The sequence below is a fragment of the Ovis canadensis genome, chromosome 1, assembly GCF_042477335.2.
Source record: "Ovis canadensis isolate MfBH-ARS-UI-01 breed Bighorn chromosome 1, ARS-UI_OviCan_v2, whole genome shotgun sequence".
Classification (NCBI taxonomy): domain Eukaryota; kingdom Metazoa; phylum Chordata; class Mammalia; order Artiodactyla; family Bovidae; genus Ovis; species Ovis canadensis.
Genome location: NC_091245.1, coordinates 23260484 through 23286425, shown reverse-complemented (window position 1 = coordinate 23286425; position 25942 = coordinate 23260484). Strand labels below are relative to the sequence as shown.

The 25942-nt window shown below is 49.0% G+C and overlaps 2 long non-coding RNA genes across 3 annotated transcripts in view; both read left to right on the top strand.

Moving 5' to 3' along the window:
* The first annotated feature begins 1503 nt into the window (after window positions 1–1503).
* On the top strand, window positions 1504–8592 carry LOC138423285 (uncharacterized). 2 transcript variants are annotated; one of them, XR_011250227.1, is made up of 3 exons: window positions 1504–1892; window positions 3532–3573; window positions 6521–8592. It is a non-coding gene; the product is annotated as an uncharacterized lncRNA (long non-coding RNA). The 2 variants fall into 2 exon arrangements; XR_011250216.1 differs by having other exon boundaries at window positions 1504–2115.
* A 5469-nt stretch (window positions 8593–14061) lies between these two features.
* Window positions 14062–25942, top strand: part of LOC138423326 (uncharacterized) — a 40766-nt gene continuing 28885 nt past the window's right edge. Inside the window, exon 1 of the long non-coding RNA XR_011250233.1 lies at window positions 14062–14197. This is a non-coding gene — a long non-coding RNA (uncharacterized lncRNA). The remainder of the gene's footprint in view (window positions 14198–25942) is intronic.

The window sequence follows — 25942 nt, the reverse complement described above, 5'->3', positions numbered from 1 at the left end:
TCTTATACTCTCGGTGAGGCTGGCAGGATGGGGACCCTCACCCACACTAGTCAGATGATAAAACCCATGCTGGCAAAGGCTGATTCATCCAGGATCTCCCAGGGAGTCAGGACTCTGAGCCAAGCCATCGTTGGTTGATGCGACAACCCCCGTTAGGTACACAGTTTCCATCCTTCTCTTTCTCCTTCCTCCAATCCTCGCCCATTCGCAAATGAGCTGTGTTCAGCCAGCGAAGTGGCTAACCCTCTACTGAGTAACAGTATTTATTAAGAACTATTGTAAACACAGAGATGAGTAAGATTAAAACAGATGCTAATAACAAATTAACACTTTTTAAATATGTGGTGTTGGTGATGATGTTAATGGAAGTCCTCTCTGATATAATAGGGAACTGAAAGAGCAGGGAAAAAAATTTAAAGAGGAGTTGAGAAGAGGGAGTCAATGTTGGGGTCAAGCGCAGGAGAGCCTTCCAAAGCAATTCCCTGGACGTCAGAAAGGATTTTTGTCCTGGATGGTTTCCCATCAAATGAGTTCCCAGGTTGGAACATGTTTTAAGATGAGTAAGCAGCTGACAGTCGCAGAGGATTCTGATGCTGATGCTGGAGCCCCCAGTTGCTCTGTCCACGGATGCACAGTCACACGTTATGTCTGTCACCCCTTAACTGCTGCAAAGGTAAAGCCGCAGTCTTCAGAGCAGAGTAGGAAAAACTCAGGCTTTACGTTTTCTTTGTTTGTCTGTCTGTACCACACGTGCAGCTTGTGGGATCTCAGTTTCCAGACCAGAGATTGAACACAGGCCACCATAGTGAAAGCCCAGAATCCTAACCTCTGCACCGCCAGGGAACACGTAAGGAAAGAATTTGGATTTTATTTATTTTTAAAAATTATTTACTGATTCATTTATTGGCTGTGCTGAGTCTTCACTGCTGCTCACAGGCTTTCTCCAGTCGCAGCAAGCGGGGGCTACTCTGCAGTTCAAGCGTGCAGGCTTCTCATTGCAGTGGCTTCTCTTGTTGTGGAACACAGCCTCTAGGCTCGCGGGCTTCAGTAGTTGTGGCATGAAGGTTTAGCTGCCCCATGGCATGTGAAATCTTTATGGACCAAGCACCAAACCTGTGTTGGCAGGCGAATTCTGAACCATGGACTACCAGGGAAGTCCTAGAACTCAGGTTTTAGAATCCCAGTTTTCAGTTCCAACCAGTTGTGTGCTTGAGAGTTAGTTTCTTGGCCTCTCTGAACCTGTTTTATCATCCATTAACTGGAGATAGCAACACTATCTCAGAGTTTTGCCTTGGGAAAAAATGGAAAGAGGATCTTCAAACTTAACTACATTAGTTCAGACTTCATGGGAGGCCCCCAGATAATGGATAACACATCCCCAAGTGAAGTGCAAGACCACCAAGCAAGGGCTGCAAAAGGTGGTGTTGAAAACTGTCTTTGTGGTCCTTTGTTGACCACCCAGCTCTGGCACATAAAAGAGGAGGGAGGGGCCGAGAGCAGGGCAGGCATTGGATAGGGGATTCTGGAATGAGCTGTGAGCACATCGTGCACCTTCCTGTACTCCCTCCTGAGCTCAAGCCTGACAAGAGTGGATTTTAATGGGATACTTGGAGAGCTTGATATTTTCCTTTCTTTGGAGGACGCAGTGGACTGGAATCTGACCCCCACAGCTAAATCTAAAGGGCAGAGGCTGACTGGCCAGGTCTTCTAACAACAGAGTAAAGAGAGGTGACTGTACAAAGGGCAACCTGCATTCTCAGAATTTATCAGGCAGAAAACACCAAAGTGTTTCCTCTGAACCAGATCTGGACCAAATGAGAGGGAGATGGAATAGATCAGCTGGACCCTGTCAGAGGACCATGTAGAGGAAGGAAAGACCTCATCAGAAAGAGGTTGGTGGTACCGGCAGCTACCTAGAGCCTGTGAAGGAGCGGGAAGTAGCCAGCTGGAATAGAAATGCATTTACCCACACCAAAGAGGAACATTTATGGGGAGGGGGTGGATTTTCTCCAAAGAACCAGCAAAAACACCCCATGAGAGAACAAGCAAGGTTAAATGTCTGCCAAGCCCAGAGAGCATTGACCCTGGGTCTTTGAGTCTGTACTAACTAGTCAGGTAAGTACTATGTTGCCCCCTTTTCCTTCTCTTTCCCTCTATCCCTGACAATGGAGAGATAAAAAATCCACGATGGTTAGCAAGATGAGGAAAGAGAAGTAATGCTTTAGGCACAAAAAGAAAGAAGAAACTGAGTCTTGTTCTCACTGCACGAAACTTACCAGCAGTAGCTCCAGATCCAAGTGGAAAAGTGAAGTTTGAGGTTTATTACTGCTCATATTGCTAAATAGTAGTAATAGTAGTTCATTATCGAGCAGAAATAATATTTTGTGAGTTAAAATAAACAGGGAGCTCTGTATTGTCAAAGAAAAAACAGAACAGTCATGTTTTCATGCAATGGGGCGGAAGAGATCTTACCTGCAGGATGACTAGTAAAGGTTGTTTCGTGATTATTCCATGAGTGAGATTCCATGAGTCCCACTCGTTCATGTGACAGTTACATGACTTGGCATTTGTCATCCCTGACATGTAGCTCGACTTGAGTGCACCTTCTGCCGTTTCTCCTGGCCTGGGGGATCAGCAGTGGACAAGGACTATCACCTAAGGCATCACTGAGTGGCTACTGTGTATCTGACCCTGACTCCATTCCAGGGAAGAGATAGGAGGAAAAGATCCAGTCTCAGTTTCTGGCGAACACACAGTTCACAGGACTGGGGCGCCCTTACAGTGTCCAGATAGGGAGACAAAGACCCGGAACGGAGCTAGAGCTTCTTAAACCTGTTGTAGAACCAGACATGGAACCTGGCCCTCTTGTGGCCATCTTCTACACATGTCCATGGCTCCATATACCTTCCTCTTAGAGTATCTAAGACACAGTGGAATCAAGTGCCTGGGTGGCTAATCTGATCTATCATTTACTGAGCTCCTACTATGTGTCAGGCTCCTTATGTATGTGAGTTCTGCCGAAATAGAAATATCACTAGCATTGGCACAGATGAGAAAAACTGAGACCCATAAGGTTAAATGACTTGCCTAGAGTTATATGGCCATTCAAAGGTAGAGCTGGGATTTAAACAGGTCCATCTGGCTTCAAAGCTAGAGGTCCTATCCCCCAACCATGCTGCCTCTCCCAAGGACTGCTGAAGTCAGGAAAGAGAAATTTCAGCCAGGCTGCTGTCAAGCCTGTATCCTCAGAGCCCCATATGGAGCCGCCAGCTGCCCCACAGTGCCGTCTTCAAGGGAAGGAACCAGTCCAGACTCACCTACACACTCACTAGCCATCCCAAAGCCAAGACAACTGCAGTAGGCTAGCACTTTCCCAATTCCTTTCCAGGAATAAAAAGTGATGCAAATTTTTTAAATTCATAAAACAGTGTGAATAACTTTTTAATTAGTTGGCAAATTATATGGCCAGGGGCCTTAGTCTGTTCTCTGAAATAGGCATTAATTTTACTAACTTGTTTATTCCTTATGCAGGTTAAGTCGATTCTTTGTGAAGGTTGGGTGCATAGGTGTGTGGTAAGTTCTGATTACATTTGGCAAGAATCTTGGCTGGGGTAGACAAGGGAAGTTCCTTGTAGATTTTACTTCTGATGGTGAACTTGGCCTCCATCACTCCCTCCTGAAACCCAACTATTTGCAGGCGGAAACGAGGGATTTTAAAAAAGATAAGGAAAGAAATAAATTAGAGGGGGAAACAACTGGAGGATAAATAATCCTCTTAAAACAGTCACTGGGAGAAGCAATGGAGAGAGTCCTGGATAGGGGGTGGTGTGGTTTCCAGCTGGGCTCCCTTGCTCGGTGGCTTCTGGGCCTTAGGCAGATAGCCATCCTGTTTAGGCCTCTGTCTCCCTGTCTGTAACATGTCTGCAACAGATAATCCACATTCTGAGGTCCTACATCCCATCTGCCAAGAGGATGGAGTGGGACATGATCTGATAAAGTGACTGGACTTTTACAAAGCACTGTCCACACAGAAAGCTATGGCATACCCTTGATGCCTGGACCAAGGTCCTTGGGTGTCAGCAGAGCCAAACCCAGTGCCAGCAAGGGAGGCTTCAGGGTGATGTGTGAGGAAAGGATATCCCTTAGTGAGCTCCTGGAAGGGCCTTGCAGGGGATCTACAGTGTGGGGGCGTGGTGGGAGTGAGTACGCTGGGCCTGCCCAATGCACGTCAGCATGTGTCCGGGCCCCTGGAGTGTGCACGTGATGGCTTGTATGTGAGGGTGTGGTGTGTGTGAATGCCTGTGTTTCCGCAGTGAGGAAGGGAAGTGCATGATTTCATTCACTCCACTGGCATGGTCTGAGGATTTATCAGTCCTCTGCTCTAAGCACTGGGGATTCAGTGACGTACAAGACAGACTAGTTCCTGTGAGTGCGTGCATGCACATAGGTGAGCGCATGAGAGGATTTACGTATACTGGTGAGGATATGTCTGTGTGAAAGCATACATCCGCATCTGCGTACATGAGGGAATGCGTGCTTGTGGGAGTCTGCATGTGAGCATTTGGGAATCTGAGTGTTTGTGTTTTTACGCAAAAGAGAGGAACAATTCCATGAGAAACAATTCCCCACCATCCTAGAGGGTATCAAATCTTGATAAAATACCTTAAAGTCTTGAAGGTCCCTGAGATATCATCTTGCCCAGTCCTGAATTCCAAGATAGAGATAGAGGCCCAGAGAAAACCAGCTGTGTGTAGAAGTCAACCAGGAGCAAAACAGAAGGTCCAGAATTTATACCTGCTGACTCTGAGCCCAAGAGGCTTTTTCTACTGAAGATACGAAAGTGCAAATTAACTGAGACTCAGAGGTTTTAGGGAAAAGGCCAGAGTACACAGCTGGTTCAACCTGTACCTGAATGCAAGCCACTGAATTCCAGTGCCCAGAGTCTTTTAACAGTCTTGCATTTCCTTTCAAATACAGGACAAATATGTTCATAACATGGCTGAGGATGAAGTGAATTTAAGCACTCCCATCCCTAATGAGTGTACCACAGGCCAGCTGGAAAGATTTTTGTCAAACACCTAGTGACAGGCTCACGCTGGGGACTAAAGGGCCCCCCTCCTCCCATGGACAGAGGAGCCTAAAGGGCTCACTAAGAGTTGAGCACAACTGAATGACTAGCTCACACACTCCTCATCTTCAGGAGCCGCATGGAGGAAGTCAGATCGGGCCTCCAGAGCCCCATTCCCTGCCTCCTCCAGAGACAGAGCAACTGTGATCTCCAGGGGCTCCAAGGACAGCCCCGTGGGGCTGTGGCAAGTCAGGACCCATGGGACGCGTGGCCCCAGTAATCTCATTGTGATGCTCAGGCAAGATGTTTTTCTGTATGGGTCCTTCCAGCCACTGGGGATTCTGTGCCCTCACACCCATCAGAGATGCCGCATATTTTCCCTTCAGTGGCAAAGACATGGACCTTTGCGTCAGTGCCAGCCTGGCTTCCCACGCCCTGAACTAGTGCAGCCACCCAGAGCCTTCACACGGCACACTCAGACCTGCCCCATCACTAAACCCAGAGGAGATAGCGACCGCTCCCATCAGACGCTGAAATCTAGACTTTGTCTGGTTTTCCTAAATCTACTGTCAGGTTTATCTGCCCAAGACTCTCTGGCTCTGCCACTCTTTCCAGATATTTCCTGCCCTCACTTCCATTCTTAGTTCCTCAAATTGCTGACAGTTCCTACTATAACAAAGGCAGAACACCCAGCATCTGACTTCAAGGACAACCAAACCCTTCCTGGACATTCCCACTGCTGGCCCTAGTCAGAGGCCCTAGAACAGAAGGGGCCTGGACTCTCCACCCCCTGCTGAACTTTGAACTCCAAGACTGGTCACTCTGCTGACCTAAGGCCATGCCAGCCCTAACATTTTCCTTGTCTTAGCAACCAAGCCTCCCACATGCCTTTGGTCAAGCTTACCCAATTTACCACACTGAGCTGATTTCATCTAACATTTTTGGCCCCAGAGCCTCTAACCTCACTCCACCCTAAACCCTGAAACCGACTCCTGGCCCCACTTGAAAGCCTTTCAGACTGAGTGAAAGTTATCTTCTGCCCCAAGTGTGTTGTCATCAAGACCCCTTGGGTACTTCCTTCCTGACCAGAAATGCCATCAGAGAGTCCAGTAAGCACTGGGCTCACCGCCCTCATCAAGGTCTCCCTAGCGTCTGCTCCCAAAACAAAGTTGTCAGAAAACACACCCAAGAAAATTGTCAGGAAGCCACCAGTTGTCCAAATTATTTACTGTCCCCTGGCACATAGCCAGCTAGATGCTGGCCATGCAGACTCTGGGAAAATATTTATGTGGGTTCTGATGGATGCTTGGCCAGGAAAGACTGCCTGCTGTCATCTTTTCTTCCTGCTGATAAGGCAAAGCAACACATGTCAGACAGCTCTTAGAAGGGCCTGGCGGCGGGGACCTGGCATCTGATCAGAGTGAGGTTAATGGCTGCAACCCTCTGTTCCAGTTCCATCTCTGCCACCACCAGCTCTGCCCTTCCCAGGGCAGAAGTTCCTCCATCTGTAACATCATGGACCAGACTGGATGACCTCGGTGTCTCAGATCCTGTGAGATTGTGACTCAGACAGAATCTGATCTCATTTCCAGATCTGCCATTTTGATGGCATTGGCTCATCACAGAGCTATTTTTCTTGGCACCCTGGAAACGTTCCTGAAATTCCAGCATCCTAGAATTTCTCTTTCCACTGATCCAGTTTCAGTAACCAGATGGGAGAACTCCATCTGGAGGGGGAAGATCTGAGCCTAAAATAAGAGTAAACTGGAAGAGGGGAAATTGAGGTCAAGCAGTGTTGGTCATGCACCCAGTGTTGGCAAAGCTCGATGCTGAGCTCACTGGGACAGCAAAGGGTCCCCAGCAAAAGGCCTCCTGTCCTTTAAGCCACACTGAGCTCCAGTTCTGTCCCCAAGAGCTCCCAGTAGGCAGTGTGGAATGGACCCCAAGGCTCATCTTATTCCCCAATTGGTCCTTATGCACGCTTCTTCCTGCCCACGAACCCAGGGCCTCTGCGCGCTGCCCTCAGCTCTGCAGTTCTGTCCTAGTCCAAGATCATCTTAGATGCCTCGCTGGGAGGAGTTTCAGCCTCCCCAGCTCCCACCTCTTGTAGATGACCTGACTCTCAGGTCCCTCTCCATTTCAGAGTTTACACCTGCTCCCTCTGAAGATGCCTGCAAAGTAACAAAGTCACAGATATGGACATAGGACAGAGGTTCAGGTGCCCCCAGAGTCCCTCCACTGTCCCTGGATGGCTTCTCTGAGATGTTCCATGACATCTCAGGACCTTCTGCCTACCTCACTTTCCCTGAGCAGGGAGCTCCCTCAGCCTTCCTCTCTCCTCAGACCCAAAGTTCTCTGGGAAGTTTCCATGTGCCAGTCTGAAGGGGCAATGCTGTAGCTGTGCTGGCCACTGAGAAATTAGAATGTAGGAGCCTTCCAGGAAGGGTGAGTGCATTCAATGGCTATTTCCCTGAGAGAGTACTCAGGACAGACATCACTGCTGTTTACCCAGTCTGAAGAAGTGCTCCTCTAGACCCTCCTTTTCTCCACTCAACAGACTCACTTAACTCCCCTCCTGTGCTGGACATTGTACAAGGTGTGATGGAGGGCAGGCGCACAGGCAGACACAGAACTGCTCCCTTCATCTGCCCCAGGTGCCTGGGATCCTAGAGCAAGACCAGACCAGCCTCTCAGCCTCTACCATCTCATGCCCTCATCACACCTCCTCTCCTCTTCACCTGCCTCACTCCTGGAATCATGATATCATAGGAGGGCAGAGACCAATCTAAGGAACTTAGACAATCTGTGAAATGAGTAAGAATGGAGCTGTATGAACAGAGATGTGGATAAAGAATACAGATAAGGACTAGCTTCTACCTGCAGAGAAGGCAATGGCAACCCACTCCAGTATTCTTGTCCAGAAAATCCCAAGGATGGAGGAGCCTGGTAGGCTGCAGTCCATGGGGTCGCTAAGAGTCGGACACAACTGAGCGACTTCACTTTCACTTTTCACTTTCATGCATTGGAGAAGGAAATGGCAACCCATTCCAGTGTTCTTGCCTGGAGAATCCCAGGGACAGGGGAGCCTGGGGGGCTGCCATCTATGGGGTCGCACAGAGTCGGACACGACTAAAGCGACTTGGCAGCAGCAGCAGCCTCTACCTGGAGATGAATGGAGAGAGTAGCATAGAGGCATATACAGTACCATATGTAAAACAGATAGCCAGTGGGAATTTGCTGTATGACTTGGGGAACTTAAACTGGGGCTCTGTAACAACCTAAAGGGATAGGAAAGGGTGGGAGATAGGAAAGGGTGGGAGGTAGGAAAGGGTGGGAGGTAGGAAAGGGTGGGAGGTAGGAAAGGGTGGGAGGTAGGAAAGGGTGGGAGGTAGGAGGGAGGTTCAAGAGGGAAGGGACCTATGTACACCTATGGCTAATTCATGTTGATCTATGGCAGAAATGAAATCAATATTGTAAAGCAATTTTCCTTCAATTAAAAATAAACCTGTCAATTCTAAAGGAAATCAGTCCTGAATATTCATTGGAAGGACTGATGCTGAAGCGGAAGCTCCAATACTTTGGCCACCTTATGAGAAGAGCTGACTCATTAGAAAAGACCGTGATGCTGGAAAGATTGAAGGCAGGAGGAGAAGGGGACGACAGAGGTAGGATGGTTGGATGGCATCACAGACTTGATGGACATATGTTTGAGCAAGCTCTGGGAGTTGGTGATGGACAAGAAAGTCTGGTATGCTGCAGTCCATGGGGTTGCAGAGTCAGACACAACCGAGAAACTGAACTGAACTGAACTGAAATGTAAAAGCAGACTAGCCTCCACCTGCAAGACGAGGCCCCGTATGGTACAGCCACTTGACCAAGTCTGAAAACCTCTGATAGTAGAATTGCTTGTTGCCGACAAGGAAACAGAGAGCCAGAGAGAGGCAGGGCTGGGACCCAGGTGATAAGACTAGCTAGTCCAAGCCTCAGGGCAGGAAGTTCTACCTTTTGGGGAAGACGTCTCTTACAATCCTCACTAGAAGCCTAAGCGGTAGGCCTTGTTAACATCCTCACTCTTCAAACAAGGAAACAAACTGAGAAAGTCAAAATAACAGGCAAGGTGACGCACTTTTGAGTGGCTGAGTATAGATTCATACTCAATCTGTTTAATTCTAGAGCCGTCTTGTCTAGAACCCAGGTACACAGCTTTGAGAAAAAGCATGCCGAGGAACCAATGACCAGGACTGCTGTTGCTGTAATTAGCTAAAATAAGAGTTGGCCCTCCCTGGGAAGATGCATTTTAATATGCCTTCCTCAGTCAAGAAGAAAAAAGCAGCTAAAACCCAAACAATACACTGATGGTACTGTAGCAGTGAGAGCTCTAATATGCTACAGAAACCAGGCGGGAGGAAGCCAAAGTTAAGTTCATCAGAGGTTTGTGACAGGGAATCAGGAAGGCGTCTCAGGAAAGGAAGCTGCTAAACATGGCCTTGAAAGATGAGTGGAAATTCACCAAGAGAAAAGGGGTGAGGAGCTTGGACATGCCAAACTATATGGGTATCAAGGGTCAGTTTTCTGCATCTGGGTGGAAACTGATGGGTGGGGAGAAGTAACAGATGCAGCTGAGGAGGAATCAGCTGACTGTAAGCTGAAGGGCCTTGGACACAAGGCAAGAGGGTCCTGACTTTATATTTAAGGTGCCAGTATATACAAGTTTTCAAGCAGAGAATCAACCCCTTGTCAGTTGAAAAAGACTGGGGAAAAAGAGGGAACACATCCCAGGGACAGGGGCTCATATGTTAACAATGATAAAGACAGCTCACATGTGAGTATCAGTCTAATAAATCTCAAAATAAAACTTTCACTTGAACTCATTTATTCTTCGCATCAGTCCTGTGAGGTAGGTATCCTTCTCCCTCTTTTATAGAAGGCAGAAAAAGGCCCAGGACCATGCAGATCCATCCCCTTAGTCCAGGCAGTTCATCAAGGAGTTCCCCTCTGCATAGTCTGGGGCGAGTGTACAGAGTGAGCCTGGATTTCTGCCTGTGGACTAGCTGTTCTCTGCATCTCATCTAACTTTGAGGTTGTAAAATTCTGAGACTTGGTGGCAGGCTGGCTGCCTTGTGGGACTGCTGGTCTGAATCGTGGGTGGTCAGGAATGTTTCAGGACTTCCTGGGCTCCGGGTTCCAGGCTGGAGCGCCTGGATTAATGATCCATCTGCTGGCAGAGTCAGCCGGGGCCCTGACGCCCCGTGCAAGGCATCGATTAGACTTTACCCTCTGAGCTTGCTTTCATCTGAGGCTCTCCGGGTGGGCTGGGGCCTAATAATTAACATTCCCTGAGCCCCACAACACGAGTGAGCTGAAGAAGGAGAGAAAGAATCTTTTAGCAGGTCCCCTTCAGTGGTAGGAGTTGCCCCCCCCCCTCACCCTCCCCGCAGATCCGAGAAAACCTGGGTATGGCTGCCAGGCAGACGACCACATCGCCCCAGTTGACACTCAGTCCAGCCTGGAGTTGGACAGTGAGTGGTTTTGGTCTCATCTTTGAGATTCACAACATTTTTATGGGGAAGTAACACTAGGATTATTATCCTCACTGTACTCATTGGGAAACTGAGGCTCAGAGACGGGCAAGGAATTGCCCAAGGGCAGAGGAAACAGAATTAGAGCTCAGGTCTCTGGCTTCCCTGCCTGGCAGCCTTCCAGCGTAGGAGGCTGTCTCCTGCAGGGATGTCTGGATCCCCTGGCACCTCGAAGTGAGAGAAGATAGGAGTGTGCTTTGATTTTCTATTTCACAAGAGCAATCATTACAGAGTGTCATGTTACTCATTCATGCGTTAGTTCACCAAATACCTACTGAATCCCTAGTCTGGTCCAACCTCTGTGCCAGGAGCAAAGGACAGTGGAAAATAGCCCTTGACACTGAGGAGCTTAAAGCTGGGGAAAGGAGGGGAGTGGAGAGTGTGGTAGGGGAGGGGTAGATACACAAATACTAAGTTCATGAGGTGCCACAGTGCTTTACTAGTAAATCTAGTTGATAGTACAGAGTGCTTGGAGTATAAAGTCCCATAAAAGGCAATAATAAGTTCTCCCAGCGGAGTGAACACAGATAGTGATGGGGATGTGATCAGAAAAAGCTTCAGAGGAAAGATAACCCAAAAGTGGAACCTTAGAGGAGGGCTTGGTGTTCATCAGGCAAAATGGGAGATGGGGGGAGGATATACAGGTAGGATCATCCCCAAGGGGAAGAAAAGAGTTGATCCAGGCAATGCGATCGAGGCATGAAGTTGTTCAGTTAACTGAGAACAATGGTGTTGGTTGAACAGGAGGATCTGAATAAGACATATTGGGAAATGAAGTTGAACAAATAAGCAAGGATCAGATCAAAAGCGCCTCCTAAGCCAAGGTAAGGGAACTGAAATTTATCCTGAAGGATTCAAGGAAGGAGGCAACATGGTCAGAACTGCATTTCAGGAGGCTCCTTCCTGCTGTAGGGTTAAAGACATAATAAAGGAGTGAGAGATTGAAGTAGACACCTCTGGAAGGCAAAAGTGATGGTTTGTGGCCACAAAGGACACCCAAAACTCTTGTCTGGTCTGGAGAGCCCTCTGTCCTGAGAATTTTCTTATATAAAGAGTGCTCCCCATGGTTGTCAACTTATGCCAAAGCCTGGGGATCTGGCCCCATTCCACATTCCCTGGTCTGCGAGGAAACCACAGCATCCTTTTCTCTCTTTCTATAGGATTTCTCGTACCTAGCCTTCCCACTCGGAGAAGGCAATGCACCCCACTCCAGTACTCTTGCCTGGAAAATCCCATGGATGGAGGAGCCTGGTGGGCTGCAGTCCATGGGGTCGCTAAGAGTCGGGCATGACTGAGCAACCTCACTTTCACTTTTCACTTTCATGCACTGGGGAAGGAAATGGCAACCCACTCCACAGTGTTCTTGCCTGGAGAATCCCAGGGACGGGGAACTTGGTGGGCTGCGGTCTATGGGGTTGCACAGAGTCGGACACGACTGAAGCGACTTAGCAGCAGCAGCAGCAGCAGCCTTCCCACTTCTTCAAGGACGCGTTTTGCTGCAGGGGGCTTCCCACTGCCAATCACTGCCACCAACACGTGGCAGCAGAGTGCACACCTTCATAACCCTCTGCTTCAAACCACTGTTGTCATTTAGTTGCTCAGTCATGTCTGACCCTTTGCAATCCCATGGACTCTAGCCCACAAGGTTCCTCTGTCCATGGGATCCCCCAGGCAAGAATACTGGAGTGGGTTGCCATGTCCTTCTCCAGGGGATCTTCCTAACCCAGAGACCGAACCCACATCTCCTGTTTGGCAGGCAGACTCTTTACCACTGAGTCACCTGGGAAGCCCTGCTTCAAATTGTAGATGACTCCTTGTTTTCCGGTTGCACCCATTAACTCCACAGTGTTAACTGAGCATACTATGTGCCAGGCACTGCTAGGCTCAGCGAATGCGGCCTCTGCTCACCCCTCCATGGGCCCCTATGGTTAAAACCTAAACTCCTTAACCAGCATTTCAGGACTTTCTTAGACTGACCCCAGCCCACCTCCACAGACTCGTGTACTCTCTCCCTCTCTGCACTCGTCACATTGAGTCGTTTGATGTCCCTTAAATATCTTCTATTATGTTTTCTAAATAGAAATATCTTTTTCATTGGAATGTTAATATACACACACTTTAATTCTAACGCCAATAGTGGGAAGTTGAAAGTAAAAATGTGTCCTCTATCCTCTCCTACCCACTACCCTCCAAATCCCATTCCCTAGAGATAAAAACTGTTAACACTGGGTAAATATCCTTCCTGATTCTTTTAAAAACTTTTGTGTCCTAGGACATCACCTTGTGGAAACTCTTTCTTATCCTTCAAGACTCATTGCAACGTCTATTCCTCCTCTGCTGAGAAGTTCCCTATGACCCCCAAGGGTGGAATTAGGCACCCATGTGTTATTTCTGCTTGCAACAAACATAGCATTTATTGCCCATTATTGAAATCATCATACGGTATGCCTCCAGCAGGTTGAGTGTGGGACTGTAGTCTGTGATTACAAGGACAGGGCTGTGACAACCTTCGTCTCCACCGTATTCATGGTGCCTTGCACATGGTAGGTGCTCAGTGAGTGTACACGGCGGGTGAATGGATGGATGGAAGAGCGGGTGGACGGATGGACAGATGGCAGGTGGAAACTCCTACGGCACGCTCCAGAAGATACACAGGATGGGATTAGATTGGCACCGAGGAGTGGAAAGGACCCCAGCTGGGGGTTAAGGACCTGGATTCCCGTGCTGGCCCTGCCTTCTCCATGTTATGTAGCTTTATAGAAGTTCCTCACCTTAAGCTTCAGTTTTCCCACCTGAAACTAAATGGGGAGGGGCGGGTATTTCCCCGGAAACCTCCCAATGGATGCTCCAGAACGCTCAGCTGGCCCTGGCCCAGCACCGCTATTTCACACCTCTGTAATTACCCACCTGCACGCCTTTTATTACAGAGATTGAGGTGGGGGCGGGGCTCATTAAATAAAGGGAAAAAGGAAATTGCTGGCTTGCCGAAATGACATTGTTGGCATTAACTAGATTAACTTCTGAAATGAAAAGCCCACGAAAGCAAAACCAAAACAGAGAAGGAGCCATGGCTTCCGCTGGGGGCTTCACGGTTCCCTGCTTCGGCCTGCCTGACCCCCTACCCAGGGCTCCCAGCCATCCTCCCTGGACAGGCTGGAGAGGAGGCAGGAGCCCCTTCCCTGTCTTCACACAGGACCTCACCTCACGGATCTCGGGAAAAGAGTACTGGGCACTGAGCCCCACACTGGGACTGGGAACTCTTTCAGAAGGTTCTAGTCCGCAGGGGAGATAGGCAGGCATGTCAACACCAGGCAGAGTGGTGAGAGAGGAGTCAAGAAAGCCAAGAACTGATGGACCCAGAGTCCAGGGATCAGAGAAGCAACACCCCGGCTGAATGACAAGCAGATCTCCAGCCAGAGCTTCTTGAGAAGGCAAACCAGGAAGGGGGTAAGAGGAAGACACAGAGACGCGAGGAGGAGCCAAGGGCAGTCCTGCGTGGCTGGAGCACAGAGGGAAGGGATGACACCATTGCATTTAGTGGTCCCATCAGGTAAGTTTCTCAGGGTGACACGATGACTCGATGACTCAGGGAACAAGCCTACAGCACCCTGGGCTGGGGGCTGAAATACAGAATCTCTGCACCAAGTCAAGAATGCTGGAGCACCTATGAGGCGGCGGTGGGAAGGAGCTGCTGCTGAACTCAGAGCTGGTGTCAGCTGACGCTCATTCACAAAACCAAGGCAAGGGGCAGTAATGGACTCAGACCAAGGCGCTGTCTCAGCTCCCATGCTTACAACCATCAGGAGAGGTGGGCGGATACTGAGGGAAACGGGTCCAGCTCTGCTCTCTGGTTCTGGTCCCCACAAGGGCAGGGCAGGATGGAGTCTTGATGCCTAGCTAACTGTCCACTCTCAGGAGAGAGAACCGGTCCTTGTAAGCATCCCAGAACACACAAGGAAAACCCTCCTCCCCCAGTAAACCTGGATTCTTTGACTGCAGAGGGTCAGCCAAGGCGAGCCAGAGAAGGGAGGAAACAGGAGAAGAAACACGATGCAGTTGGTGCTTCCTCTCGATAAGACACTTTATGGACTTTCTCTTTCCTCCTGAAAAGAGTCTGGATGGAAGTATCCTTTTCTCCACTTGAGAGGCCACAAAACTGAGGCTGAGTGAGGTTTACCCACTTCTCATAGCCAGTGACAATCAGAGCTAGACTCAGCCCTGAGGTCTTTGCAGTTACAAATCTGGGAGTTCTCTCCCCACACATCTTTGCTTCCAGACCCTGCCCCTGGCCATACAAAGCTTCCAGTCTGCTAGTGCTATGGACCCAGTGATGCCACACTAGTTTGCTAACCTTGGACTAAAACTCAGAAATCCTGTAGTTCCTCTGAGCCTCTAGACACCAGGACTGTCAAATCCAATCAACTATCCAATGAGGTTTTTATTTTTCTCTTTTTTGGACATGTCACGAAGCATGTGGGATCTTAGTTCCCCAACCAGGGATCAAACTCATGCCCCCTGCCATCAAAAGACAGTGTCTTAACCACTGAACCACTAGAACTTTAAACATGACTTGTATTCCTAGCTCCCCTGACCAGGGGCATTTGTGATGTCCTTATTCTGAGAAGTGACATCTAGCGATAGAAGTCTCAGCACAGGACAGAAGAGGTCCTTTTAGATAGAAGGAGGCTGTTGCAGTGCCCCTCAGCTCCCTCCAGCTGCACCCGAACCCACACCTGGGCCTGCCGGCCATGGCACCTCATGGGTCAGTCCTGGTCAGGGTCACCAGATGCCAGGCTAGGTCACTGGGTATTAATCATTGCCAAGGGGGAAGTTAAACTGAAAACCGGTTCATTAACGATTAAGCTTCCTCTCTGTAGCCCTCGGGGAAGGGGAGCTCGGGTGGAGGGCAGGTCTTGTGTCAGGAAATCTCCTCCTGTGGAAGTCTTCCCAGAGAGTCTGTGGTGAGCCCAAGGGTCCTGGGTTCAAGTCCTGGCTCTGCTCTCGACCTGCCAGGGGACCTTGGACGGGACACTTCCCCTTTCTGAGCTTCCGAGTCCTCCTCTGACACATGGAGAAAATTCCACCGGGTTCCTTGTGGCACATTAGCATACATTGTCCTAAGAATAGTTTATATGTATTTGCTCTTCTCCATCTAGAATAGTTCCGTACCCTCAGGGTTCCCAGTGCAAGGACACTTAACTATTCACATCCTCATGGCCATGGACATTCAGTTCAGTTCAGTTGCTCAGTCATGTCTGAGTCATTTCTTTGTGACCCCATGGGCTACAGCATGCCAGGCTTCCCCGTCCATCACCAACTCCCAGAGCTTAGTCAAACTCATGCCTGTCGAGTCGGTGATGCCATCCAACCATCTCATCCTCTGTCGTCTCCTTATCCTCCCGTCTTCAGTCTTTCCCAGCATCAGGGTCTTTAACTGTTCGCATCTTCACAGCCATGGAAAGTTGGTGGAAAATCACAACTCCACCGTGAGACCCGGGATGCAGACTCACACTCTCCTCTTTGCTCCCCACACCAGCCAGGCAGTTCTCTGACCCCAGAACATGCCCCCTTTGCTCTCCGGCCACTGGCCAAGTTCTATCTGGAGGGAGTTCTTTGGAGCCCAGTAATGCACAAGCACCAGAATTACCCATTTGGCCAACTCCAGACATCTCCTTTTGGACCATCCCATCCCACTGGGACCTGCTAAAACCAAAGCTTTGCACAGGACCTTCACAAATGTTGATCCAATGCCAAAGCAATGACGCAGTATATAATCAAGCAGGCTCCTAAACCCTTTGTATTCTACACAGGCACCAGGATGGTGCCAGGGCTCCAGTGGCAGTCCCAAATGGAAGTGACACCATATGTACCCTGGTTTGCAACCAGAAATGCCCATTAAGGTGAGACATCTGACGAAAACACTGGTGAACAATGACAGATTTTAAAACATGAGGAGAATAAGATGAGAGAGGCAGTTGGGACGGGCAACCAACTTCTTTCCTCTTTTTCAGTTGCTCTTAACCGGGCTTTCCAAGAAGTGAGTCTGATCACTCTTCTGTCTGTAGATGGCAGCACTGGTCCCTTCCACACCCCAAGGGGGACCGTGATTTTCACTTGAGAACATGTGCTCCCGAGAACGGAGTAGAATAAGGATAAAATAAGAGGAACTAGCTTCACAGCTGGAGAAGGAAATGGCAACCCACTCCAGTGTTCTTGCCTGGAGAATCCCAGGGACAGGGGAGCCTGGTGGGCTGCCATCTACGGGGTCGCACAGAGTCAGACACGACTGAAGCGACTCAGCAGCAGTAGCAGCAGCTTCACAGCAATTAGCCTCAGCCACTTAAGAGGTGAGCATATCTGACAGAGTCACAAAATTCCCGAAGCCTCGCTCAGGATTCTAGCAGAATACCAAGGTCACCAGTAACTGTCTAAATAACCACTGCAAGGGGTCCATGAAACTCAAGGGTTTTCCCCGAAGTAGGTCAGGATCCACAGAACCCAGGTGGAGCACCCTTGAGCAGGAGAGTATAGACAGATAGCAAGCTGCCCCCATCTGTTCTGAGTCAGCCTGGAGTGTCTTGCCCCCAGGCATTGTCCCAAACTCCTGTTTACTGAGTGCTCTCTATGTGCCTGGTAGGTTGCTGAGAGCATTGCCAGCACTGTGCCATCTACCCCTCAAGATGGGCACTCCTTCCGTCTACTTTACAAAGAGGAGACACACTTGCACAAATGTGGAAACCGAATGAGTGGAAGACTTCTATTCAATACCATGTGTTAGGGCACCAACCAAGCAGGACAGAAACCTATGCCCACCCCGGAGTGAAAGCTTACCGAAGCAGCCTGGCAATGCAGGAGACCAGAGCCACTGAAATGAGGAGGGAGGCAGAGAAACAGGGCTATGGTCTCAGGACACACCTCCTCTGAATATTGTCACCCCCAACTAAGAAAGTCCGAGGAACGGAGTCAGGAACACCCCTCAGATCCAGTACCAGTTATGCCCTGAATGAGCTGTGTGAGCTCAGGCAAGTCCCTTCACCTTTCTGAGCATCCGAAGCCTTCCCCAAGCAGGTGGTGAATACCTAATGAGATAATGGCAAGGGAAAAAAAAGCTTTTAAAAGTATAAAAGCTCTCCTGGAGGTATTATTAATAATTATTATTATCATCATCATCATCTTTCTCAGTTATTAATGACCTGTTACCTGCAAGGGATCTGTCATCCAGGAATCTCTCTAAGCCCTTCTTGAATCTGTTTATATTTCTAGTCGGTAGCACCTTCCTTGCTTTTGATCCTCAGCCCCCAAGCCGGGGAGCCACAGGCAAAGTCCTCTGCCTAGAAGCCTGGGTTTGAACAGCTTTTCTCAGTCTCTTGTGGATTCTGTCACCACCGACTGAATTTAGTGCAATACAGCCTCACTTCCTCCCCCAAACCCCATTTGTAAGCCCAGATCTGTGTTAGGATCTTAGGAAGACAGAGAGGACGAAAAAGGCCTTGCCTTCCCAAATCATCCCGCATAAGACTACATGTCCCCCGTAGGGTAGAAACATAGGACTCCCTCTTAAGCACCTATACTTGAGCAGAGAACGAGGTCCAGACTCCAGAGGTCTATAGCCCATCCAAGAACCAGGGCCCCACCTGCTCTCAAAGCCCTTTTTCCTCTTCACACCAGAGGCAAAGGACTTGAAAACCTTTCTGAAGGACTACACAGGCCAGAAATATAAATTGAGCTCAGTTAATTTTGATACCTACCTGGGATGAGCTGCACAGATTTCAAGTCAAGTCAAACACGGTGTGGTCCTAGCCTCAAGAAGTTCATCCCCGGGTAGGTGAGATCAAGGCACAAAATAATGATCTTGCAAGTCAAGGTTAGCTAGAGGATTCAAGAAAAACAGTTTAGGGGAGGGCCTACCTAGCTGCACCTGTGACAATCAGGAAAATTTCGATGAAGGGACACTTGAATTCGGTGCTAAAGAATAAACAGGAGTTTGGCAAGTAGAGAAGGTGGTGAGCCAAAGGTAAGGGGGTCTGCAGCAGGGAGAACATGAACACTGTTCAGCGGTCAGAGCACAGAGTGATCCACCTGGGTGAGAGCCACTGGACGTACAGTGCTGCCTGTCACTGAAACTGACAAATATCCTCCCTGATCTTCAGAAAAAAGCCCTATCAACAAATGTTGTCTGGCCCCCTAAGAGACTTCCTGACTTCCCCTAGGCAAGGTCTTTGCATGTCTTGGGTTGTGCAGACTACAGAAGCTGGGCATCAGTGTACTCTCAACCCCAGGCCAATGTTGTGTCTTTACTAAGACTGTCGGGCTCAGAACGTCCCTAGCAAAAAGGGCTTCTCAAATGTACCCCTTTCACCCCTTAACTGCAGGTGAGGAAACTGGAGAAGAATCCCCTTCCTCACAAGTCAGGGACAGGGGTGGGAATGGAACCCAGCCCCCTTGCCCCTCCTCGCCCCTCTGCTCCCATGATGAGGTAAATCTCACCCAACCTGACTGGAGGAAAGCTCCAGACACGTTCAAGGTGATTGTAACAGTAGCATTTGTAGGCAAATTATATTCCATGAGCTAATTAGGCAGGGATTGGGGCCCTTGGCCATAATTAATATCTTGTCCCTAACAACTTAATCCTGGGTGAGATCATAGCAAGGATCTCCTCTGAATGCCGAAATTCTTTCCTCCAACAAATCACCTATATAAATACATATATTTTAATAGCAGCAATTATAAAGTTCTCTGCCAACTTATGGGGCTGTTTAACATTCCTGGACTGAGGCCACAGTTTTTTCCCCATCTCCTCCCTCCCCACAACCAAAGCCTAATGAATAGTGACTCTTTTGTGGCTCTGCGTTCCATTTAACCAATATCTCCTACCCGATGGGTCTTCGCAGGGAGTTAATAAGCAGTCTGGGAGGACTGCCTGAGGAGGTCCACGAACCTGATCGTTAACTGCAAGGCCTAATCAGCATGTGCTTCCCACCCAGAGTCCCCTACAGCTACACAGCCCCGGTCCCCCAGTAATGGATGGAAAATCGGCGATTTCCTGACAGTTAGCAACCAATTTTCCACCAATTAAAAGAGAGACTGTGGTCCCTGGAGGAAGCTGGATGGGTCCACCGCACAGAGCTGGGACCGGAAGACAGATGATCCTAGAAGCATCAGGGAACCAAAGCCTTGGGGGCAGGGGGCCCCTCCCTCCGCGTCTCTTTCTGGATCAGCTTTGGCTTATATCAGGGGAAGGCGACTTCGGGGACAGAGGCTGCCTGCCTGGACACTTCCCTCCAAGCTCGCTTTACTCAGCAACACTGTTATATGATAAACCACCCCCATCTCGTCTCCTGGGCCAGCAGACATGGGTTTCTCTGTGCCCAGGACACTGAGAAATTCCCCCAAGGCAGTTGATGTGGAGGCTTAAGAAAGCATAAGCTCTGGAGTTGAACAGTTAGGCCTCGAAATTCTGAATTTGTTTCTTTTCCATTGTGTGTGACCTTGGACCAAATACCTAAACTCTCTGGGCCTCAGTTTCTTCATCTGTAAAATGGGGCTAGCCACATCACTTACCAGATAGGACGGTTATGAGGATTAAATGAAATAATGTGGGTAAAGTCCTTTACATCACAGTAAATACTGTTTAATATAGAAGGGCTATTATTATTCTTCCTATTACTATGTTGATAATATACAGTACTATTACTAACTGATATCAGCAAGTGTGTGTTGAGCATTGTGCTAAGCACTATGAGATCACTACCCAAGACATCCTTAGACATTTCTCCAGTTTGTTGGCCCTGCCCCCATCATCTTCCATCTGCTCTTGCACCCCACCAGCTCATACCCCCACAAAAGTGCCAGTGATTTTTCTAAAATACAAGCTTGACTGTGTCCTCATCGCTAGCCAGATTAAGATCCCACAGTGGCTTTTGCAGCACAAGCGCCTTTCCTGGAGCTCACAAGCCCTGAGCCACCTCTTCCCTGCTTACTCCTCGGCTTTAGCTCTCCCCCTTGCCTGCCCTGTTTCTTATCATTCTTTAATGCCCACAGTCCCAGAACATCAGACCCACCATTGCAATGAATGTGAGGATGCAACGACATCACAAAGAAAGCGCACCGAATAGGTGCATAGGAAGCTGGATTCCCCCTGCTCCATGCCGCAGCATGGCGCCCAAAGGAGCTGAGTGATGGCATTGCCAACAGGCTTGCAAGTTGTGAGAGAGAGAGACAAGGCCACCCTCAGCATCACTTTGGCATTTATTGGACATGATTGTGCTCTAAATTCTCAGGTAATTGGCCATTCTCACTTGGTAATTGTAACTGAATCAGACCCAGCCTTTGCCTCAAAGAGCTCAGTCTGTGGGGAACAAAATACCAAAAGGGAACTTAACAAATACTTACTCTATGCCAGGCACTCTGCTCAGAAACTATACATGGATTATCTCACAGGATTATCTGATTTGATCTTCATAAGAGCTTCAGGAGCAGAGTTAACATATAATTTATCACACAAACTAAGACACTTCTGGGAGTGAGGGAGTCCCTATTAATAACTACATGGGACAATAGGCATAAACTTGGGGCCATCCTAGGCACGTCTGGATAGATGAAATAATGGAGGTGAAATAATAATAAAGGTGGCCTTGTCTCCAAGGTATGTGTCCTTTTTTAAAAAAATTCATTTTGGTCACTCTGCACAGCTTGCAGGATCTCAGTTCCCCGGCCAGGGATTGAACCCAGGCCACCGCAATGAAAGCCCAGAATCTAACCCCTGGGCCACCAGGGAATTCCCAGTATATCTTTATTTTAAAGGGTTTAGGAAAATAAGGACTTTGCCCTCATTTACATCCTTCTCAGAGACGGGGGCTCAAACCAGGCCCTCTGATTACCATCTATGGGCACAAATAAGATGCAAAGTGAAACAGAATGTTTCCTAACAGAAGGAGGGAGAGAGGTGGCTCCAGGCTTGAAGGTGAAGTGGGAAGGTTGGGAAGCAAAGGGGAAGGGCTGGGGGGCACACATGAACTGAGGGCCAGAGGGCAGTTGGGTTTTCAGAAAGCAGATGGGAAAGTTAAGAAAGTCGTGCAGGAGGGAATGGAACAGGGAGTGGAGGGGTGAGCAAACAGGCGAGGAAGGAGGGAGGCAAGGAGGGTGGGAGCTGGAGTCTAAGTTAGAGACACGGCCATGGACCCAGGCGAGGGCTAATGAGGGAAGTCGGGGATGCTAGCTGCGAGGCCCTCGCTCTGCCTCGATCACACCCTCAGGACCCGCTGCTCATTCTTGGGACACAGTCACCCCACAGCCCTCAGTGAGCCTCTGATTCTCTCCCTTTCCAAACACACCTGCAGTCCCCCTGCCTCTCCCAAAGCAGCTAGAAAGCCCTTGGCCTCATGTCCCCGCCAGAGGAGTGAAGAGCTCCTTGCCCCTTCCTACAACCCATGCGCTAAGAGTTCTCCAAATTTGGGCAGGGCGAGACAAGTTCGCTTCGTAGAGCTGAGACTCCAACAGCATCCTCTTTTCTCAGACTCTGCTTGTTTCTCAGACCCCCAGTGCCCATCCCTGCTTCCCATCACTGCCTGGCTTGCCCATTTGAGCCTGTTCTAGATGCTAGCATCACCTCCAGTTCCTCATCCATGGAATCCGACACCATGACATTGCTTTCCCAGAGGAAGTTCCTGAGGGTCCAGAGTTGCTGGCTTGACAACTCAGGCAGTCACTGGATTCCAGGCTCTGGAACAGGAGGAAGGCTGTCCTGTGTCTGTCCTGACAGAGACTCCACGTGCAGCTTCTGACTGACCGGCAGGCTCAGGCAAGTGATGCTTGTGCTGGTGGAAAAGGAGCCCCTCACCCACGAGGGCCAGGCCTGAGGAGCGCCCAGAGCTGCCTCCACCTCCCGCACTTCCTCCTGCTGCGCAGGGAGCTCAGCTGTGCACCTAGCTCTACCTTCCTCAGCCTTCAGAAGTCAGAACTGGCACCAGCTCTGCCCAGTCCCACTCACCCAGCTCCCAGCTCAGAGCAGAGTGACAACACATGGCTGACGGTGACCCTGCTCCAATCTCACCTGGGCCACCCCCACATCTTTGCCAGAAGGATTGTTCTAGCAAGATGAATCACTCCCTCAGTGGCTCCCCATCACTAACAAGAGAAGCACTTGAGCATCTTCACATATAGCTGTGGGGGGCAGGTCCAGGCACTGCCCAGCTCTCCAATTTCACCTCCATCTAGTCTCCTCACTACCACCCATACATCTTCATTTAACCACTTCTTCATTCATCCAGTATGTGTTGAAGACCTTCTTCATGCTAAGCCCTATGCAGGGTGCTGAGAAGAATCAATCCTGAAATGATTCTAACACTCAATTCCAACATGGCAGGGGTGAGGCAGTTGGCATCCCACAGCACCAAGCAATTCTCCAACACCATCAGCTGGGTGTCCTACAATCAAACTCCATTCTGACAGCACCTGTCTGGAGGCAGTGGCAGATTCCACAGGGTAAGGCTCAGGCCCGCAAGACTGCCCCCACTTCAGAGGCCAGCTGCAAGTCTAGGTTTCATTGTGCTTCCGACCATCTGCCTGTAAATTAGAGGTTTCCATGACTCCCTCCTTGGGTTCAGTTACTTTGCTAGATGGCTCACATGACTCTGGGATCCTATGTATTCACTGGATTGCCAATTTATTACAAAAAATATTAAAGAATAGGAACCAACAGCCAGATGAAGAGATCCATAGGGTAAGGTCTGGACCAAAGGAGCTTCTCTGCCTCTGCAGAGTTTGGTACCCAACACAGTGAAACGTGGAAGTGTTCTGGTTCCCCAGCTCTTTGGGGTTATTTATGGAGGCTTCATTAGAAAGGATTGGTTCAGTCATTGGCCACCAGAGATAAATTCAACCTCCAGCCCTCCCCTCTCCCCAGAAATCAGGGGGTGGGACTGAAAATTCCAATCATGCAATCCTGTAATTGCGCAGTTGGTTCCCCTGGCAACTAGCCCCTATCCTGAGGTGCTTTCCAAAATCCATCATATTAACATAAACCCAGTTATCATGGAACAAGGCATCTTGAATAACAGGACACCTATTTCACCTTGCCGGCTCTGAAATGTTTGGTTTCAGGACAAGAAACCATATACTATGATAAAAGATGCTCCCATTGCTCTTATCCTCCAGGAAATCCCACGGGTTTGGGGAGCTGTGAGCCAAAAGCAGTGGATGAAGACCTAAATTATATGGGAATTATACTTTGGTCATTTGAACGTCCAAATATCTATTTCTTATAAATCACAATAGCGTGCTGCCCATTCTCCAACATCCCCATGCTGCCTAGGATGCCCCTCCCAACCTCTCCTACCTGCATTCACTTGATTATCCTCTAGGAGGACCTAGGGCAGGGCCTCCATCCACACCCTCCTCCAGGCTCCCACGGGCTCTTATCATGGTCTGTTTGGATGCTTCCTGATTAGATTGGAGCTCAACAAGGAAGGGGCTTCCTTGGTGCTCAGACAGAAAAGAATCCTCCTGTAATGCAGGAGCCAGGGGTTCAGTCCCTGGGTTGGGAAGATCCATTGGAGAAGCCACCCACTCCAGTACTCTTGCCCGGAGAACTCAATGGACAGAGGAACTTGATGGGCTACAGTCCACGGGGTTGTAAACAGTTCGACACAACTGAAAGTGACTAACACTTTCACTTTTTCATATTTTCAATAAGGAGTTGAATTTGAATCAATCCTATGCTTCTCACAACAAAATATATTTGTCATCCTTCTCAGTTCCTTTATCCCAGGGTGTACATGTTCATTATTTCATCACCCTCTCCAGCACCCTTTTGCCTGCTGCTAGAACTTAGAACACGTGTGTGTGTGTGTTAGGAAAAGGTGACCTTTCCTCTGGTTGGACGCAACTCCTCGCTAAAGTGTGTGTCTTGTGAGCAGAGCCCTGGCTGCATCTAGCTCCCAGTTGCCGCTGGTTCCAGCATCTTCATGCAAGACACACCCAGACAGTCAGATGCATCATTCCCCACCCCACCAAGATGCTCATTCAGTTATATTTGGGGGACCACTCTCAATTCAAAGTTACATTGACATCAGAAGGCTAATGACCTCCCAGCTACAAACTACTTCTTCTAAAAAGAAATGGTTGTGGGGAAGTTTTGAAGCAATCCTGGGAACTGTAGAAGTTCTGCACACCAGTTGGAAGGTGTGTCAGACAGGCGCCTGTCCAACCAACAGCACACACCACTACTTGAGTGGATGCTGCTCCTGGGAAGGGCTGGACCAGTGTTCCATCGGAAGGACTTTCAGTCACGTCGCTTCCTTTCTTTCCCCTCTTTAGTCTTAGTTCTTGGCTTCTGAGATCCAACGTCAAAGCTCCCTTCCCAGCTTCTATGCATTGGCACCCACAAAGGCACACATGTGCACACACCCCACACACACATGCTCACTCCTGTAATTATTCACTAAAATGGGCTCTGAGAGTCATGCTCCGGAGAAACCCACTTGCCAGAAAGAACATGATCTTAGACCAAGTCAACAAACAATGGAGGGTCATTTGGAAATGTGTAGAAATATCAAATCACTGTTTTGTACCAAAAACTAACACAATGTTGTAGGTCAGTTATACCTCAAAAACATACTAACTCATGGAAAAAGAGATCAGATTTGTGGCTACCAGAAATGGGAGTTGGAGGGGAGGGGGAAATTAGATGAAGGCAGTCAAAAGATACAAACTTTCAGTTATAAGCACTAGGGATATAATGTACAACATGATAAACCTAATTTAGCACTGCTCTATGTTATACATAGACTTCCCTAGTAAAGCATCTGCCTACAATGCAGGAGACCAGGGTTCGATCCCTGAGTCGGGAAGAAATCCTGGAGAAGGAAATGGCACCCCACTCCAGTACTCTTACCTAGAAAATCCCATGGACGGAGGAGCCTGGTGGACTGTATAGTCCATGGGGTCGCAAAGAGTTGGACATGACTGAGGGACTTCACTCACTTTCACTATGTTATATATGAAACATACATAGAGTTTTATACGGAGAAGGCAATGGCACCCCACTCCAGTACTCTTGCCTGGAAAATCCCATAGATGGAGGAGCCTGGTAGGCTGCAGTCCATGGGGTCACTAAGAGTTGGACACGACTGAGCGACTTCACTTTCACTTTTCACTTTCATGCATTGGAGAAGGAAATGGCAACCCACTCCAGTGTTCTTGCCTGGAGAATCCCAGGGACGGGGGAGCCTGGTGGGCTGCCGTCTATGGGGTCGCACAGAGTCGGACACGACTGAAGCGACTTAGCAGCAGAGTT